The 18,787-nt window shown below is 45.6% G+C and overlaps 2 long non-coding RNA genes across 2 annotated transcripts; one reads left to right on the plus strand and one right to left on the minus strand.

Moving 5' to 3' along the window:
• Positions 1-3,809: 3,809 nt before the first annotated feature.
• LOC139082369 (uncharacterized) lies at positions 3,810-7,134 on the plus strand. Its single transcript, XR_011538291.1, has 2 exons — positions 3,810-4,013; positions 6,871-7,134. It is a non-coding gene; the product is annotated as an uncharacterized lncRNA (long non-coding RNA).
• On the minus strand, positions 3,880-5,642 carry LOC139082370 (uncharacterized). The gene is made up of 2 exons (XR_011538292.1): positions 5,471-5,642; positions 3,880-4,736 (listed from the first exon to the last, which is right to left on the minus strand). It is a non-coding gene; the product is annotated as an uncharacterized lncRNA (long non-coding RNA).
• Positions 7,135-18,787: the final 11,653 nt, after the last annotated feature.

The following is an 18,787-nucleotide window of genomic DNA, read 5'->3' on the forward strand; positions in this document are numbered from 1 at the left end:
GTTGAGAGGACAGCAGTCCATCGATGTAGTGATTAGGAACACACAGAAGGTACGTGACCGTTTTCTGAAACTTTGCTAGCTCTTGCTATGTTTACTAATATTTGTGTTAGGTGTTGCAGCCAACCTTCTACCTGAGAGGCCACTCTTGGCAAATGCCCAAAATAACATCCATGAGGTTAATAATAGATTCAAGTTACTTCCTTCAGGATAAGACAGGTTATGCTGAAAAAAATTCTGGGGCTTCAAGCAACGACGGTGTATTTCTTGCTCATGTTATGTGTTCGTTGAGGGCTGTGTTTCTCACAGTCACTCGGAGACGCAGGCTGATGGAGCAGCTGCCATCTCCAATGTACTGGTCACTGTGCTCTGAGGGTCTCCCCCTATAATTGAAGGCACAGCCCGGAAGTGACATATCTCACTTCTGTTCATGACTTATTGGCCTGAACTGACCACACAGCCCTCCCGCAACCTCATGGAGCTGGGAAGTGCCATCCTACCATGGACCTGGGAGGCAGAGGGCTGGAAATCCTTAGAAACCCACATGGCCCCACCATTGATCCATGCAAGTGTGGTGCATTGACTCTTGCTGTAGGAATGGAGACACCGTCATTCACTTTGTGTAACAAGCATTCACTGAGCACCTGAGGTATGTCAGGAATGGAGCCCATCGAGGGAGATTCAAAGTCATAAACAAGTTCTTTTCCCTGGAGCGCTGCATTAGAAATACTCACTGGATGGTATGTGGGCTTCAACGGGCCACTTCATCCACCCTGAGGGCAGGAGGATGGGTTCCTGGAGGTGGTGTCCAAGGTGAGTCCTACTGGAGCTGTCAACCATGAAGAGGGTGGAAGAAAGGGGTTCCTGGCAGTAAGGACAGCATGAGCCAAGACAGGTGGAGCCAGCACTTGTGTGCAGGCCCTCCAATCAAAACTTGCTGCTGGAGCATCAACTATGAGGCAGGGTGGCCGAGAGCGGGGAACCTGGCTGGATGAAGAACCCGTTAAGAGGTGGTGACAGCATGCAGGGAAGAGAGTAAAACCTGTCACAGAGCAGGTGTAGTGGGGATGGAGTGAAACATTCAGGTTCAAGAAACCACAGAATGCTGGCCTTCAGCTCTGAGCTCTCCCAGAAGCAGCAGAGCAGAGAGGGAGGGAGTGACATGCAGTCAACAGGAAAGACCTGGCCACTGTGGCCACCCACTTCGAAACCAGACGTTTTTGGTTTAAGCCCAGCTCCTCCACTTAATGGCTGTGTTACCCTGGGCAAGCTATTTGCCCTCTCTGTGCTTTAGTTTCCCCATCTTCAAAATGGGAATAATAATCAACAACTCACATCTATGAGATTAAGTGAATTAATGTATATAAAGAACTCAGGACAAGGACAGTGGCCTATGGCCAGGGCTGCAGAGTGTGAACCATCCTTCCCAGCATCTGAGCGAGGTTCCTGCCTCTCCAAGCCAGGCCTGGCCTGTTCTGCCAGCTGAAATGTCAACATGGGCGGTTCCTGTCTGAAGTCCCTGTGGACAAAGGACGCTTTGCGCCCAGAGACCTGAGCAGTGTCCTTTCTGTTTGCCTCACAGAGGCCTTCCTTGACTGGGTGGCAGGGTGGGCGGGCTCTGAGCAGCAGATCATTTTCTGCTGAGTCACCCTGCCCAGCCTCGCCTGGCTGGGGTCCGGCCCCCAGGTTCCTAGCAGGAAGAGCCGGCTCCCCCTGGAGCTGTTTCTCTTCTGGGGTGGAGGGAGGGGCAAATAACGTTTTATTTGGGGGGATCAAGCAAAAAGCCTTCGGAAGAAACAATAGAGGTTTTTTATGGGCATAGTGGGCTGTTTGCCAAAGCTTGGGTGCCAAATCATGCCAGTGGAGGAGGGACTGTTGTCACTGGGCTTTTTGCCATAAATTTGCATCCATCCATGGAATGGAGCAGGAAGCAACAGCCAAGGGGGGGGTGGGTTCCCATCTTATTTTTATCGCTTAAGAGAGCTGTGTCCTTGGTGGGGCTTTGGAGATTCTCTTTCTTTGCTACAGCTACACATGCTGGGCCCTAATGGCTGATCTTTTAGGAGAACTTGGCATGTGCCAGGCTCCCTACCAAGCTTTCAAAGCATCCTTTACTGAGTTGTGAGCTAGGTTCTCTTCTTCCTGTTTAACCCCTAAGGACACTGACTCTCAGAGAAGTTAAGTCACTGGTGTGCGGTCACACACAGGTGGAGCAGGCCATCTGACACCAGGGTCTATTCTCGTGATAGGTCTACCTGGCAGGAGGCTGCAGAGGCTGATGTGGACATGTGCCTCAGTGAGTCTCATATGCAGCAAGTGTGCAAGAAGCGACCTTGGTCAATGTTACTACTACTATTTATTCCTTTAAAACAAATGAACACAGCAAACACACAACATGGCAACGTTGTTTCGTAGGCTGGTTTTGGTCCTGAATGAGGCGAGGACTCGTCTTGCCTCTGAGTGCACACATCATGATGACATGGAGGGTCTGTGGGCAGAGACCACAGGGTGAGGACACAGCTGGGCCACATACTTGACCTTGGTTATATTTGCTTCAGAACTGTCTTGGGCTGACCTTGTTTTGAAGCAGCATGACCTTCCGTCTGCATGTCCTTATTTCGTGGTTCAGGACTCAAGTGTGTAGGTTGTAGAAATTGCACAGATTCCAGACAGGCTTACCGCATGCAAAATGCCACTGACAGGTGTGTAACGCCTACTTTTTTTTTTTTTTAACTCCATGTGGGTCACATACACATTACTTCTTAGAGAGCATGAACTTTCCTAAACCAACTCAGAACTGGGCTATTTTGCCTGCTAACTCATGGCCCAATAATACCAAGGCTTCCCGGTAGTGCTTGTTAAGAGTTTCCAAGAAGACAGGTTTGCTCTTCTTTCAGTTTTCCCTTCCAGCCCCCCAGAACTAGTCCTGGAGGCTGAAGCCAAAAGCACATTTTTCACTCGGTCACCGTCAAAATCAAATTACCAAGCTAGCAGGTGCTGACGAGGCCTGTCGCTACACAAAGTTAATTAAAAAAAAAAAGGTAAGTGACCCAGTTTCCTGCAGCATGTCATTTTGGGGCCTGCCCCCCCTCCCCCTGCAGAGTGCACTGGAGACGCCGAGGATGATGTCATTTCACTCTGCAAGCGACAGGAAGATGGGTTGGCACAATGTGCAGCTTGGAGCCTGAGATCTGACTACCATTTGGGTTCCTGTCGGAGTCGCTGTTGAGACCATTAATCTTCAACTCATGGCTGCCTCTTCTGTGGGGTTGAGTTTTCTTGTTCTGTTTGGTTCAGCATGGCATTCAAGATTCCTTCACAGAAATCTACATTGGGGCAGGAAAACGCTACATGAATTATGTCCTCGTGAAGTCACCATCTGGCCGATGTTCATCTTGCTTCTTGAAATACCAAAGCTATCCTTCGGCACAGATGCTGGGCCAGAGCATAGCACACAAGTGACCGCGGTCATAAACCAGTGTGCAATTAAGTGTAATTAACGCACCTGGGGCCCACCTCCGAGCTGCCATCCTGCACTTGCACAGTGGTCAGCTTTTCTTTTTCATAGGTGGGGCTTGGTTTTGTTTTCTTCCCTCTTTGGTGGGGGTGGGGACAGAGGTTTGCAGTTTGAATGAGCCCCAACATCTTCAGCAGTAATTAAATCACCGTCACGGGGCTGGTAAAAATAGGAGTGTTTGTGTGTGTTCAAGAAGCTGCATCACATGCAAACAATACAACACTGGCAGCTTTCTGTGGCTTGAAGAGGCCATTGTCCTGTGCGTCTGGAATCCGTTCTACTGTTGGCACTCACTGGCTTTGGAAAAGCCAGGCCCAGCCACTGGGCTCCTAGTGGTTTTGCGCCAGATGGAAGAAGCGAAGAGCTCCCAAGCTTGGGAAAATAAAAGATAAAAACAAAACAGCCTTCCATGACTTCCCTGTGAGCAGAATTCCACTGCCTCTTTCCTCTCTTCCCATCCTGGTCCTTCCATTCGTGTGTCAAAGTGGTCCTGGGAAAGGTAAGGATGCATCCTGCCTCTGTGGAATTGAAATTCTGGGAAGCCGTGAATGTTCTCTCTGGGCAGAGACCAGGAAGGGTTCACAAGTGAGACACAGAGGGAGCAGAAGTTGCAGAAAGGCTAACAGGGATGTTGACTGCTGGCCGAGATGGGGTGGGGTGTGTGCGGGCCCCTGCAGGCTCTTTCTATCCCAAGACCCATGCAGGGTGTGGGGGTGTGGGAGGCAGGGAGGGCCTTGATCTGGGGTTCAGGGCCATGCAGGGACATGCAGGGACAGTGACTTGGGATCCTTTGCATGTTCCCACTCTGCACATAAGGAAGGAACTTTGTTCTCACAGTGACCTTGCTGTGGGCAGTGCGACCTGGGGCATATGGCAGCTGTGAGCTTATCCTCCTGTGTCACGTCACTTCTGCATGGAAATAGCAAAATTGCAGGCAGCAATTAAAGGTTTCAAAGGCCCTTGAGTGTCGTTAGGGGCTTGTCACTGCCTTTCTCCGAGCTCCACGATGAATGGCTCCCAATTGTCTCCTATCAAATTAAAGCTCCTTATCATAGGCTGGAGCATCCTCTCCTAATTGGCTTCTGCTTACCTAACTCATCTTTTATTCTGAAGCACCTTGTTCCATCACCAGCGCCGTCTCTGAAGTCTTCTAATTGCCAGCTCTCTTCAAATCAATTCCATTCAACAGATGTATACTGGATTTCTGCTCCAGAGCCAGGCCCTGAAGAAGGGGAGGCAGTTAGGTAAATGAGTCAGATGTCATAGGCATCATAATACAGAAAGGATTTCCTAGTGTCTGAGAGAGGAAGCAATAGTTTGAGTTTCGGTCCAAACTTAGGAGCTGATTCATCTTGGGCAAGTTACTTAAACTTTCCAACCCTCTGTTCAGGAAGCCTGGCAGTAAAATGCAGATAATAATGCAGAGTTTCTCTAAGAATTGAATGGGATTTTTATCTGTCTACTTATCTCTGTATATTTCACATATACATTTCACACACATATGCGCACACACCTTAAGCCCTCAAGAACTCGTTATTTTTACTGCAATTCAGATGAAGGGTGAAGGAGGAGCAGTCATCTTTGTCGACAGAAGTCTGCAAAGACTTCATCGAAGAGGAGACTTAAGCCAAGTTCTTCTTCTGGTGGACGTGAGAGGAAAGGGCAACTCCGGAGCAGGGAACTACATGTACAAAATCAGGGAGGCAGGAAAGAGCCTGGCATGCTCAGGAACAACAAGTACACCTGAAGCCCTGGTTTCCAGGGGGGCCAGGGGGGCAGATGGTGCAAGACGACCCTAGAGAGGCAGTTGGTAGCCAGATCCACACCTGCCAAGGCCCCACCTCCCTGATTTGGCAGATTGCTCCAAGAATGTGCCTCCTCCATGTTCTCTGTATCGTATGATTTCCGCCCTCCTTCTCAATACTACTCAGACTCACCTTTTCCACTCAGTCTTACCTGCTTTGTACAGCCCCAGCACCATGCAGGGCTGGTCAAACGTCATCTGTCACCTTGTCTCTGAGCAGCTTGCAAAATCCCCCAAGAAGTCTTCCCTTAGAACCACATTTCAACAGCACTTTGCATACAAAGGGAGTTTCATAAATGCTGTTGCTTCACCCAGCAGATTCTTAACTAGCAGATGGGGCATAGGGCTGGGAGGAACAGATGCAGTGATGGGAGAGCAGAACCCAGATAGAGATCTGACACCCTTTTTCCAGGGACCTCCAATGAGTCATCAGCTTCTTTGATCCTAACTTTTTGTAGCACCTGTTCAAGGGCCACTTGTTCCCGAGGAGGTTCTGAGAAGTAGGGAGGAGGCTCGGGGACCCTGGGAGAAGGGTGCAGCCTAAAGGAAACCTTTATTTTCCTAACTGGCTGGGAAAGAGCCTTCAGGTTCATATCATCTTGTTTGCCTGAAGGGCTTGGAGTCCCCGAAGCTGCACCCCTTCCCCCTCCTTCTCAAGTGAACAGAGCCTCAGATAGGGCTCTTTTCACCAGCCATGGTGTGTTGGTGTCGCACTTCGGCCCTGTTTATCAGGAGGTAGTGTGCGCAGTGGGACCAGCACAGCTCTGGTGGTGACCCTCCCAAAACCCTGGGAGGAGGGGGCCTGGGCTTGACACTTGCCTAAATCTCCCTGCCAGGAAGTGACTGAGCTGAGTGTGAAATGGAACATTTTATGACACCAAGTCCATGATCTTTTTACCGTTCCACCCAGTAAAGATGTCCTTTGAGCTCCAAAGCTTGGAGCACCATACCACCAAAAGAGAAAAACACATATAATTAAGAGCCCCCTGGGAAAGAATCATAAAGATTGGGTCTTGCAAGTTTCAAACTTGAAAACTGTAAGGAAGAGACATAACAGAGGAGAGGGAGATGAGTGGCGACCCTTTGCTGAGTGTGGGAGAGGCTCAGTATAGAGTGTAGAGCTGGAAAGTCTAGTAATAAAATCAACCATCAAAGAGAGGAAATGGAGGGGCGTTGGAGAGAGGGCATGAGCAGGGTTCTTGGTTGTGAGTGCTCAGTCATCACTCAGTAAATGCTTAGGGAGCAGCCACGAAGATCAGGTACAAAAGTAACATGGAGCACCCACCATGAGCAAAGTAAAACAGGGTTCCTGACTTCAGGAAGACGCTCTCTCTCTTTCCTCATGCTCACTGTGTCAGGAAGGGCACCTGGGCACGATCAGTCTGATTCTAGAAAAAAAGTCCTTGCTGGTCACACTCACTTGAGGAGTCTAGATGGGGTACAAAACATGTATGAGTTTCTATTGTTTACCTGTCCTTCTATGCAGACTCCACCTGGAGGGCTGCTAAGTGTCTCACCCTCTCTAGGAACCTTCCTCTTCTCTCCTCCACAGCCCATCTGTCTTTGCATCCCAGAGGGGCTGCCTCAGAACCTCCAGTTTCTCTGCCTGCTCTCTGTCTCCAGCCCGGAGCTGTGATGCTGGATCCTCCGGGCTTCAGATCCTTCAGATTCTTCACAGAGGGAGCATCCATCGCACAGATAGATATCTTCCTCTTGCTAATTTCCTCTCTCTCATTGTATAACTTCACTGTGCTATTATGCCAACAGAATCCTGTCCAATATTTGGCTTTATTAAAGACGTCTGTTATGGACTGAATGTTTGTGTTCCCCTAGAATTCAATGTTGAAGCCCAAAGCCCCAAGGTGATGGTGTTTGGAGATGGGGCCTGTGGGAATTAATTCAGGTTAGATGAGGATGGGGCCCCATGGTGCACTTAGTACTCTTATAAGAAAAGGAAAAGTTAGGCCAGAGCTTCCTCTCTTTGCCATGTGAGGACGCAGTGAGAAGGCTGCTGTCTGTAAGCCAGGAAGAGAGCCCTCTTTAGGAAATTAATCTGCTAACACCTTGATCTTGGACTTCTAGCCTTCAGAACTGTGAGAAGTAAGTGTCTGTTGTTTAAGCTACCCAGTCTATGGTATTTTATTATAACAGCCCAAGATTATAAGAAAATCTCCTCCCCACAAAGGGTGAGAGGAGAAGGATAAAAAGAGTTGAAACGTACGGGACAATCCAGAAATGCCAGTTATCGAGAAGGGCATCACAGGAAGACGTGTGACCACCTCTTCCATGAAGCCCTCCTTGACCTCCCCAGATTGAGTTGACACTGACCACGCTTGCATGCAAGCTCAGCTGCCACACCTGCAATGTTGAATGCCATTGATTCGTGTGCCTGTACTGCTCTCAGTTGACTCCGAGCTCCTTATGACTGGACCTTGCCTTACTCATGTTTGTTCTCTGTGCCCACTGCTGACACATAACAGGGCCTCCATAAGTGCCTGCTGAGTTGAACTCAGCAGTACGAGGCACTCTAGGAGGAGTCTCACAGGAATGTCACTTTAGGTATGTCCTCAGATCCAGCATAGCATAGCAGTTGAGAGTGTGGGCCCTGTAGAAGAATGCCTAGATTGGAATCCACCCTCTCCCACTTAGCTGCCTTGCCCTAGGCAAGTTACCAGGCCTCACCAAGTCTTAGTTTCTAAGACTGTAAAATACAGGTAATAAGGATGCTTACTACATAAGGCTGTGGTGCATATCAGCAGAGATTATCCTGTAAATACTGGCCCATAGGAAAAGCTCCATAAATCTCAGCTTGATCATTTTTCTAGGAGGCAGAGGGGAGGAAGATTGCTTTGCATGGTGATCAGGGACATGGGGGAGGTGGTCTTGAACTGGCCTGGGAAGGCGGATGTTGAGAGTATGAAGTACTTGCTATGTGCTGGCACCTGGATCGTTCTCCAGGCACTAAATATTCCATCCTGATTCTTTCTCCTGCCACCACTCCAAAGAAGACTCGATTAAATTCAATAATTAAGTTCAATTCGAGAAACATACACAGGGCACCAAAGTAGGCACTGGGCATGCAGAAGTGAATGAGGAAAGCCTGTCCTTAAACGCCTCCCTGGTGGATGGAGGAATTCCAGATGTGAACAAACATGGCAAAGGGCAACCTGGACATCAGCTGAGATTCCTTCCCCGCCACTCCCAACGCTAGTGATGCTGCCGTGTGAACACTTTCTAGATGAAAGGCACTGGCTAGTTTCTGTACCTGTACTGTTTTATTTAATCTTTTAAACAATCTTGTCTCAGTGATTTTAAAACCGAAGCTCATCAAGAGAAATATGCTCAAGGCCATCCAGTTACTCAGTAGCTTTCAGTAAGAATTCTAACCTTGAAACCTAAAAACATTTCTCCTGCCAACTAGCCTTGCGGTGGTCAAACACTCCTCCTCGCACACCTGTCTCCCCTCCCCATCCACTCCGCGGCTGCTTTATTTCAAGCCTCTATCATTTCTCACAGAGGTGGTTTAAACACCATTACCCTGGTTTCCGTTGCTGCTTTCCAGTCCACCCTCCCCATGGCCACCAGAATGAACTTTTTCAAACACAGATACAATCATGTCACTGCTATTTAAAACTCTAAATTGCTTTCTTTGTCCACAAGATAAGGTCTATTTTCCCTGACGTGCCATGCAAAGCCCTTTCTGACCTTACCTCTGCAAATCCGTATCAATACCCCCTGTACAGTCCAGCCAAGCAAACAGGATGATGGGTGTGGCCTCACCATCAAGTCTTCCTTGGGTCTCTATGCTGGAATTCCATTTTTCCCTTTATCTATCTAAGAAAACCCTACTTGTACCTCAAAGTCAAGGGTTTTCCCTTACAAGAAGCCTCTCTGAGCCATCACATGCCCCGTTAACCAACCCACACCCTTGTACTGTCTACTGTAACTGTTCCTTCTCTTATGAGAAGGTTTATCTGATGAACAATGATACCAGGATGTCCCAGACATGAGCTGGGACAAGGAGAGGAACATTTTTCTCTCTACAGTTGGATGTGGTCTTGGGGAACACTACAAGGAAGAGATGGTATCTGAGCTGGGTTTCAAAGGAAGAACTGGATGCATTTAGGTCACTGTGCCCTGAATTCTCAGCTGTCGCCAAGGAGAATGTCAATATTGAAGACTGTCGAGTAGGAAGAAGACAGAGTCCCTTAAATAAACCATGGACAGTGATGTCTCTTGTTGCTCTAGGTAGGGCTGCCGGATGCTGGCTAGCCTGGCAGTGAGCCAGGTGTGCCTCAGCACGTTGACATTTTAAGAGATCTGGCAGGGGTGGCAAGTGTGGGTGAATTTGATATTTACTAAGATTCTTTCCTTCTAGAAATATCAAGTTCCAGCCATCAGGGAGGGGACTGTGGACTGTGCATGTTATCATTTTCCTGACTAGGGACATCTTTTGTTGCCATTAGAAAACAAACACCAACCTTCTGACTTTGCCTTGAGCAGCCCCAGCACTCTCATAAAACAGCATTATCTGGGATGTTTTTCTCTGGGCAACTAGAAGCAGGTTCTTTGAGCTCCGAGTTGGTCAGTCAGAGGCAAAGAGAACAAAGAAGCAATCCTCATCATCATCATCTTCAGCAGCAACAGCACATTGTATCTCCTAAGAGCTTCTGGAAGATTCCTGAGAACCCTGTCCTATTTGGTCCTATCTGAGATTAAGTATGGCAAGTAAGGACTTCCTCAGTCCTGGGAAGATAATTCTCTATTTCCGGAATTCATATTGTAATCTTATGGCAACCCATCTTTTAACCTTTTTTTTTTCCATTTTTTAGATTTATACCATTTATCTCCTACTCCAACCCTTTAATCTTAGTCCAAATGAGCACTTGCTTTGTTGGTTTTTATGTATTTTGAATATGTAGAGGTTGTAACTGTATCTTTTGCTCCAAACACGTCTTTTTAAGACTTACTTATTTTGTTAAGGTCAACTCTTCTAGTGTTTTATTTACAGTGCTTCTGTCCCTTTTAGAATGTGGCTCTGGCTAGAAGGGTTATTAATTCCCTGCTGCCAAGGGTGGATTAGGCCATCTGTCATGGACCCTCACCTGATAATGATATTGTTAACAACAACTACCGCTAATGATGGGCTTGGTCCTAGCTGGGCACAGGATAACACTGCTGACCTGAATGCATTATCTCGTTCGTGGTTACAATGACGCTGAACGTTTGGTATTACTATTGTTCCCAACTTACAGTGCGGGAGGGAGCCACAGAGGGGCTAAACGACACGTTGAAGTTCAGACCATTAGTGGATGACAGAACTGACCTGCCTCCAAAGCCACAGTTCAGTGTCCCACATGATGACACATCTTGAGCTTTCGTTGATGTCTTTTCTTATTTCTCCCTCCTAAAAAAAATTACAATAAATGAATACAGAAAATAAGATCTGAGAGACAAAAGTCCTGGACACCCTGAAATTGTCCTCACCCTTTCTTTAGGGCCTCCCAGCAGGGGTGAAATGCAATTTCCATAGTTAAATCCATTTGAATTCACTTTCAGGAGTTAAAGTTTGACAAGTAGCTGTAACAACACCCTCCAGTGGAGTCCAGGACTGCAGCCGCCGAGCTTGCCTGCCGTGGTCTTATTTTGTCCCTCTCCCATTTGCCTGGCATGATTTGTCCTTTATAGACCAGCCTCAGCTGGGAATAGTGTGCATTTGTTAATTACCTTTACAGAGCCAGCAGATGGTGCAGACAGCACTGTATTGTCTGTGGACCCAAGCCAAAAAAAGAGACAGGGAGAAAGGGAGAGAGGGAGGCATCTGTTTATTTGTTTAATTTCTTCTCAAAGAAATGGCCGGTATAAAAATAAAACCAGTCGTTACTAGGCATTTCAAAATGAGGAACACTTTCACTGTCGCCTGACAATGGCTTAAAACAAAATTCTCTTTCAATCCCCAAAGCTGTGGCAATCCAAAGAAGTATTTGAAACCAAGATCTGGCCATGTTGGACTCAGTGAGTGTCCATTAGCCAGTCTTGGATGCTGGCCAAATTTACCTGTCAGAGGGAAACAAAACTGCCACATCATAGTCCAGATCCTAGGTACAGAAAACCACTCAGCAAACTGGATCCCACATAGAGGTCCTCACTAAGAACCTCCCCACCCCTCCTGCACTGACTTCTCCACTAGCCAAAAACCAGGTGAGTTTCATATTGATGGAGGATAATGGCTTCTCTTTCTACAAGTTTGGCAGTAGAAGTCTAGAATGTAAATCTATACCCCTGCCCCCAGAATCAGAGAATATTCCAGGTGAAGGGTGCTGAAAACCTCCCAGTCGAACCCCCTCATTTTAGAGATTAGGACATTGGGACCCAGAGCAGGGAAGGGCTTTACTCCAAGTCACCGAGCTTATTAGTGGAAGAGCCAGAATCAGAAGTGAGGTGCCCACATGTCTCAGTGTGCTGCCCACTCCTTCACCCCCCCAGTTCTGCCATGTGAGCAGAAGTGGGAAGGGCCAGGGAAGGTCTGAGAAGACTATGTGGATTGAATGAGCGAAGTCTTAGAAACTGTCTGCAGTGGAAGGGCCCTAGATGGTCGTGCGTGTAGAGGTAGGTTGGCACTTGACTTGAGAAACTTGAGACAGTCTAGAGTGATGAGACTACGGTGTGGGAAATGGGGCAACACAGCTTATTTGGGGCCTGACTGAGAAGGGCCTTGTCATAAGACGTGGTACCAACAGATGAAGTAGGGAACAGTCAAGGCTGGGCCTGTGCCCAATATGGTGAAGATGTGAGGATAGTCTGCTAAGGGACAAGATTGGGGCCAGGGTGTCACTAGGGAGATAGATGAGAAGGGTCTGACTAAGGTGGTGGTAATGAGATAAAGAGGTTTCATCTTCCCTCACTCCACAGGAACTTCTCTGTTCAAGGTCACCAAAGATCTTGAGCTTGCCAAATCCTATGGTCACGTCTTTGACCTGACCTTTCTTGACACAGTTAACCACTTTACCTTCTTCTTCAGATACTTTCTTTTCTTAGGCTCCATGACACCACACTCCACTGGTTTTCCTCCTTCCTTGGTGGCCAGTCCTTCCCAATTGGTTCAGCTTCCTCTGCTTTGTCTCTAAATGGTAGTGACCACAGGGCTTTCTCCTCAGCCACCTCCTCTTCATCTTGACTCTTCCCAGGGCTTTAAATATTATCTCCCTAGTACTGATCTTTGCCTTCAAATTTACATGCATATATCCAACAGCTTACCATTTAAAAACCAAATGGATCTCTGGAGCACAGAATTAGATAAATGAGAATCCTTGGTTCATTACACACTGTCATAGTCAATCCATATAATGAACACCCATGAGCCCACAGGGCAACTCCAGAGCGAGGATTTAGGGCCAGAACTTTTTACGCCCAGTTTTGTGCTTTTCACCTGTTCATTTTCCTGTCCTTTTCACCCTGAGGTAACCACTATCCTAAATTTTGCATTCATCTTTTTCTTGTTTTTTTTTTTTTTAATCACAGTTTTATTACATGTATACATACACCTAAAAGAGAGATTTTTAGTTTCAGTCGTTATTCAGTTGTATTGAAAAGGTGTCATGCTGTGTGTGGTCTTCACTAAATATTATGTTGCTAAGATCCATTCATATTTTTCTGCATAGCCTCATCCAGTCATTTCTGCTGCTATATAACATTCTGTTGTCTAAATATACCACCAATTGTTTATCCATTTTCCTGTCAACAGTCATTTGGGTTGTTTCTAGATTACTATTAAAATCAGCACCATTAAGAGCATCTTGTCATCGCTATTGATATATGTATGTAAGGGATTCATTTAGGAATAGACTCAGGAGTGACCTGCTCCTTCATAAAACATGTGAATGTCCAACTTTGCAACATAATGCCAAATTGTTTCCCAAAATGATTATATCAATTCACATTCTCACCAGTAGTTTCTATGAATACTTTTTGCTCCACATCTTTACCGATACTTGTTATTGTCAGATCTTTATGTTTTTGTCAATTATGTGAGTATAAAATCACATCTCCTTAGAATCTTGATTTGCATTTCCCTGATTACAAATGAAGTTGAGCAACTGTTCATAAGTTTATTCATTACATGTAGTTTTCGTTTGTGTCTTTCACATCTTTTGCCCATTTTTTTCTATTGTTATATCACATTGTTATTGAATTGTAAGAGTTCTTTATATTTTGTTTGATATTTTATATTTTGATACTAGTTCTTTGTTGGTTATATGTAGTATATATATCCCAGTTTACAATTTGACTCCTCATTTTCCTTGATGTGTCTTTTTTTGAGCAACAGAATTTCTTAATTATAATGTACTTAGGTTTGGCGATCTCTTACAATTAGTGCTTTTATAACTTAAAAAAAAAAATCCTTCTCTATCCTAAACTGAGGAAGATATTCCTCAATATATAACATATAAGTTTGAAAGTTCTTGCAATGACACTTGGGTCCCTAATTCATCTGAAATTCACTTTTGGTATCGTATGAAGTAGTGATCCAATTTCACCTTTTTTCCTCCCAATACGAGTAACCAATTTACCAATACCCTTTAATAAGTAGCTTCTCATTTCCCCACTGATCTGTCATGTTACTCCCATTCACATATTAGATTCTATATATGTGTGTCTTAGTTTTGAGGATCTCTGTTCTATTCCAACTAGATGAATAAATTTTATTGTTTTGTTCATCCAATATTCATTTCTTTTTATTCTGGTAACAGATTCTTTCTTTTCTTTTCAGAGATTACCCCTTTTCTACCTACTAGACACCCCACAGACAGGCGGGCCAGTCAGCATTCTCCATCTTTGGAACAATGTAATTAGTTTAAAATTGGTCACCTGAACCTGGTTAATTAAGAAGCCAACATAAGAGAAAACCTAGCTGAATGAGAACAGAGGTAGCTGCTTGATGATAACCTTTAAGCATCTGGATCCAGCCATGCCTGGAGCAAGTAATCCTTTGAACTTTCCAATTACATAAGCCGGTGAATGCTCCTTGTTGTTAAGTATGCTGGAGGAGAGTTCTTTTCTCTTGCAATTCACAGACACAGATAGCCATGCCCCATCTACCTGCAGGTGAATCAAGGAAATGTCTATGGGCAGAGTCAATATTTTCCTCAAAGAATCTATCTCCCTCTGTTCCCACTCAAAGACAAATAGGAGCTAGATGAGTTCCTAAAGTGCCAAGGAACAGATGTTTTCAAATCCTTTTTAAAATGCAGAAACTATTATTTAGGTAAAATGCAATGCAGAAATCCCATATAGAGAACATGTAGAAGTGGAATCACTGTGGTTGAGGAGATGAAGACCCACCCAAACCTCCCCGCACTGGCCCAAGAGCACTTCCCACTTCCCTATTGCATGGATGCTATGATCTTAGCCTGGAGAATTTCCTGAGCAGATCTTATTAGACCATTAAAAAATCAAAAAGGGATTTGGTTTTAGAATAGATGACCTTAGGCTGTTCAGCCTGGCAATAACAGATAACAGGGCAGTTATCTTTGAAGAACATTCTTAATCCACGACAGCAAAAATTTGTCATCAGCACAGGGAGAATGCTGATCTTTCCGTTCTCTGGAGTGTGGAGGGAAAGGAAGCAGAAGGGCTTTTTGCTAGATGGAGAGTAATAGCAGAGTCGGAGGACCTGGGAATAGCCGCGTCTGATTTCATTGTCCCTTCACTCTGCCTCCATATTTGTGACTCTACTTTCTCTAGCCCCATGGCCTCAGCATGGTCACAGTCTCCTAGCAGCAGGTACATAGCAGCCTGGCTCTGCCGCTCTGTTTGAAGTCAGATTTCCCAAGGGTGACCCACTTATCATCTGGGATCCCACTGCCCCTTGAAATCTGAGTAACTTGATTCCAATCCCATAATCCCATGGCCAGTGGGATTCCAAAGCCCTCCCCACATTTATTTATTTTTGAAGTGCTTAAATTGTGCCAGGCTCCTCTGCCTTAGGAAAAATATGGATGGTTTATGGGAAAATCTGAAGGTGAAACAAACTTGAGAGGGAAAGATAATAAGGTAAATGATAGAATCAAAATTCAAAATGACCTTGAGAGACAAAAGTCAAGGCGAAATTGGCATCAGGAGATTGGATATGGGTAAACACAAGACTCTCCATTTCAGGTTTGTTTTTTTAAGTAAAAGAAAGAAAGAATGAATGAATATATATAGCTATGCTTAAAAAATAAGAAACGGAAACCTCTGGATGGAGGAAGATAGCACTAGTAATGATCCAGCCCCTCCCTAGCAAGGAGCTCCCACAGGGTCAAACCCCACAGGGGGCACTCCCTTGCCCCCTCATCCAGGCAAGGCGAAAGGAAAGTTCTGTATTTTGGTTCAAAAATTCAATTGGGAATAACACATTTAGGGGACTCAAGACCTAGTCTAGCTACAGAACATGCTTTCTGCCATCTACAGGCAAAAATCAAAACACCCTAGCACAGTGTATGAGCCTCTGTGACTTCTTTCTATCTGTTTTCCTTTCTTAACTCCATAATTGCCTTTCCTGCAAATAAACCAAGCTTGAAACAAAACAGCTATTTAGAAAGCTAACAAAATAGGCAATGTCATTAGGAGTTTAAGTTCCAGATCAGGGGAAGTGATAAGCCTTCATTATTCTGCATTGATTAAACCTTATCTGGAGTTCATTCTTTGTTTAATTCTAGGCCTTACGTTTTCAAAAAGACAAGGTGGGGAAATAATCCAGTACAGGGAGCTCACCAGCAAATGCAAAAGTGTGCCTTGGAAGACCTGAATACATTTTGCTCAGAGAAATCCTTAAGCTCCCTTGATTGCTATTTTCAAATGCTTAAAAGACTAAATGTGGACGATGGAGCAGGCCTCTTTCAGAAGAAGAACTTAGCGCCTCTGGGTGGACCTTGCAGGAAGTTGGATTTAACTCTGTGTAAGCAACACTAACCCTCAAAGGAATTGACTGCTGGGAGCAATGGCTGGCTTTCTGTATGTGGGAGAGTCCACCTATAGAGATGCACTTGATGTGAGGGATGTGGCTCTGTGCAGGGGAGAATCTAAGTTATTTGAAAGTAGACTTCTCATGGAATTTCTTAGAGATGTCCAGCAGTGCTGAAAAGAACTGGAGTTATCAGGAATGAGGAAATAAGAGAGAGAAGGATCTGAGAAAAATGGGATTAACATTAGATGAAACTCTGAAATCTGTTAAACATGCTTTCTAGAACCTCCATTTCCCCTTTCTTGCCCAGTGATATGCTCTCCCCATCCTCCATGCTCCCTCTATTGTCTTTTTTATCACTTTGAAAATACTCCTTGAATGAAGGGTTAATAATAATTCATACTATCATGTAAATGACTTCTAAGAATCCACAGTCTTCTCTGCCTAGAGCCATTGCTTACTAGTAAATGATAAAATCTATAGCTCGCTAATGGACTGTGGAGTCAGGACATTAGCCAGTTGTGGGGGAGAGATTAAGGGTTAGGTTTGGTAGTACATATGCCATGGGTTGACAGTCACTACTAGAAATGACCTCTAACTTTAGCACAAAATAAATCCATTTGAAGAACACTGGGGGAGCTCACAGAAATGAAGACCAACACCAGATCCTCAGGAAATACCTGAACCAGGGTAGCCCCAGGGTCTGGGAAGTAAGAACAGGGGAACCCCCTCTCCTGTGGCTGCCACCAGAGAACTCAGCTTGCTCTGTCCATCCCCTCCACATCTGTGTCTCAACTTAATATTCAAATTCCCAAGAGAGAGAAAATGTTGGCTGATCTTGGGTCATGTGTCCACCCTGGGGGCTATGAGAGAAGGATCTGCTACATTTGTAGAAAGAGGCGTAAAGGTAAGACAACCAGATGTAGGAAAAGACATAAAAGGAGGATGGAAGGCCTTCTGAGCACCCTGAAATCACATCACACAAATGAATTCTTGAGAGTCACCTTATGTCACCAGCAGATCGAGTCCCATCAACACTATGTTCACAACCCTTCAGTGGCTCCCATGATCCAACAGATGAAGTCAAGTTCCACAGCAGGTGTCCATGGCCCATGAACTCTTACCCTTGACCAGTTCGCTGGCAGAGTGACCACTGTGTGGCCCCTCTGATTGACATCCCAGGCGCCATGCACCAGCCAGTGTTCCTGGTCCTAGCAGTCCGTCTCCGTGCAGTGTCCTTCCCATCCTTGCCGGTTTTGGGGTTTCCTATTGGCCCTCACAGATGATGGGAGTGAAGGTACTGGCCGCGTGCACAGATCGCCTGCTCAATTTGATATTTTTATTGACTCCACTCTTACTTTTGAGGTTTACAGTTTTATTGAATTTCCTGCAAGCCACCTCACATCTTTGGTGGCATGAGGTAGGATATAAACAAGTACAGCCCTTTGGAGCATGAGAGTTGGGTCCAAAGTCAGAGTAATGTGTAGAACTGCCACCTTTTCTTCTTCTCTCCCCTTCCAGCTCTCAGTAAACACAGCTTCACGTTACCTGTCACATAATAGATGCACAACCAATACCTACTTGATGATCTATTGAGAGCCACAGGCTTTTAGTCTTCATGACCCACAACCAGGGCCAGTTCCAGGTCTTGTGGGGTCCAAGGCTTACAATTTGGTAGGCCCTCTGGGAAAAAGAATGCAAAGATGCCTTATACTTGCAACTTTTGCAACAACTGATGACACGAAGAACCCTTTATAAGGCCATCATACAAGAGAGGGGCCTGAGGCAGAAGTTTCTTACCTTTACAGGAAATCCTCTGCTCGTAACCAGCCGTGTTTCCAGGTGGTTAGTATTCACATCATTTCACAGAAGAGAACGAGGTAAAGAGATTTACCCTTTACTAAGTCTTTACTGTGTGCCGGCATCTAATTTCATCCTCACAACACTGTGAAGGAGAGTGTATTAGTTTCTTGTGGCTGCCATAACAAATGATCACAGACGTGATGGCTTAAAGCAACAGCAATGTATTCTCTCACAGTTCTGCAGCCCAGAAATCCAAAATCAAGTGTCGATGGGGACATGCTTCTCTACACAGGCTCCAGGGGAGAGTCTGTTCCATGCCTCTTCCAGAAGCTGGCAACTGCTGGCATTCCCTCACTTGTGGCTGCATCTCTTCAGTCTCCACCTCTGTCTTTACAACCACCTTCTCTTTTCTCTGTCTCTTGTAAGGACACTTGTCACTGGATTTAGGGCTCACTTGGATAATCCTGGATGATCCCATCTCAAGATCCTTAATTTGATTACATTTGCAAAGATTCTTTTTCTAAATAAGGTCACATCAACAGGTTCCGGGGATAGGACATGGACGTATCTTTCGGATGGCCACCATTCAACCTACTATGGAAAGACTGTTGTTATCTTCGTTTTGCTGAGGCTCAGAGAGGTTAAGAAGATTTCCCAAGGCCACACGCCCAGAGAGTGACAGAGCCAGGATTCAAACCCAGGCAGAATGCCTCAACCTAAG

Source organism: Equus przewalskii, chromosome 3 (assembly GCF_037783145.1).
Source record: "Equus przewalskii isolate Varuska chromosome 3, EquPr2, whole genome shotgun sequence".
Classification (NCBI taxonomy): Eukaryota; Metazoa; Chordata; class Mammalia; order Perissodactyla; family Equidae; genus Equus; species Equus przewalskii.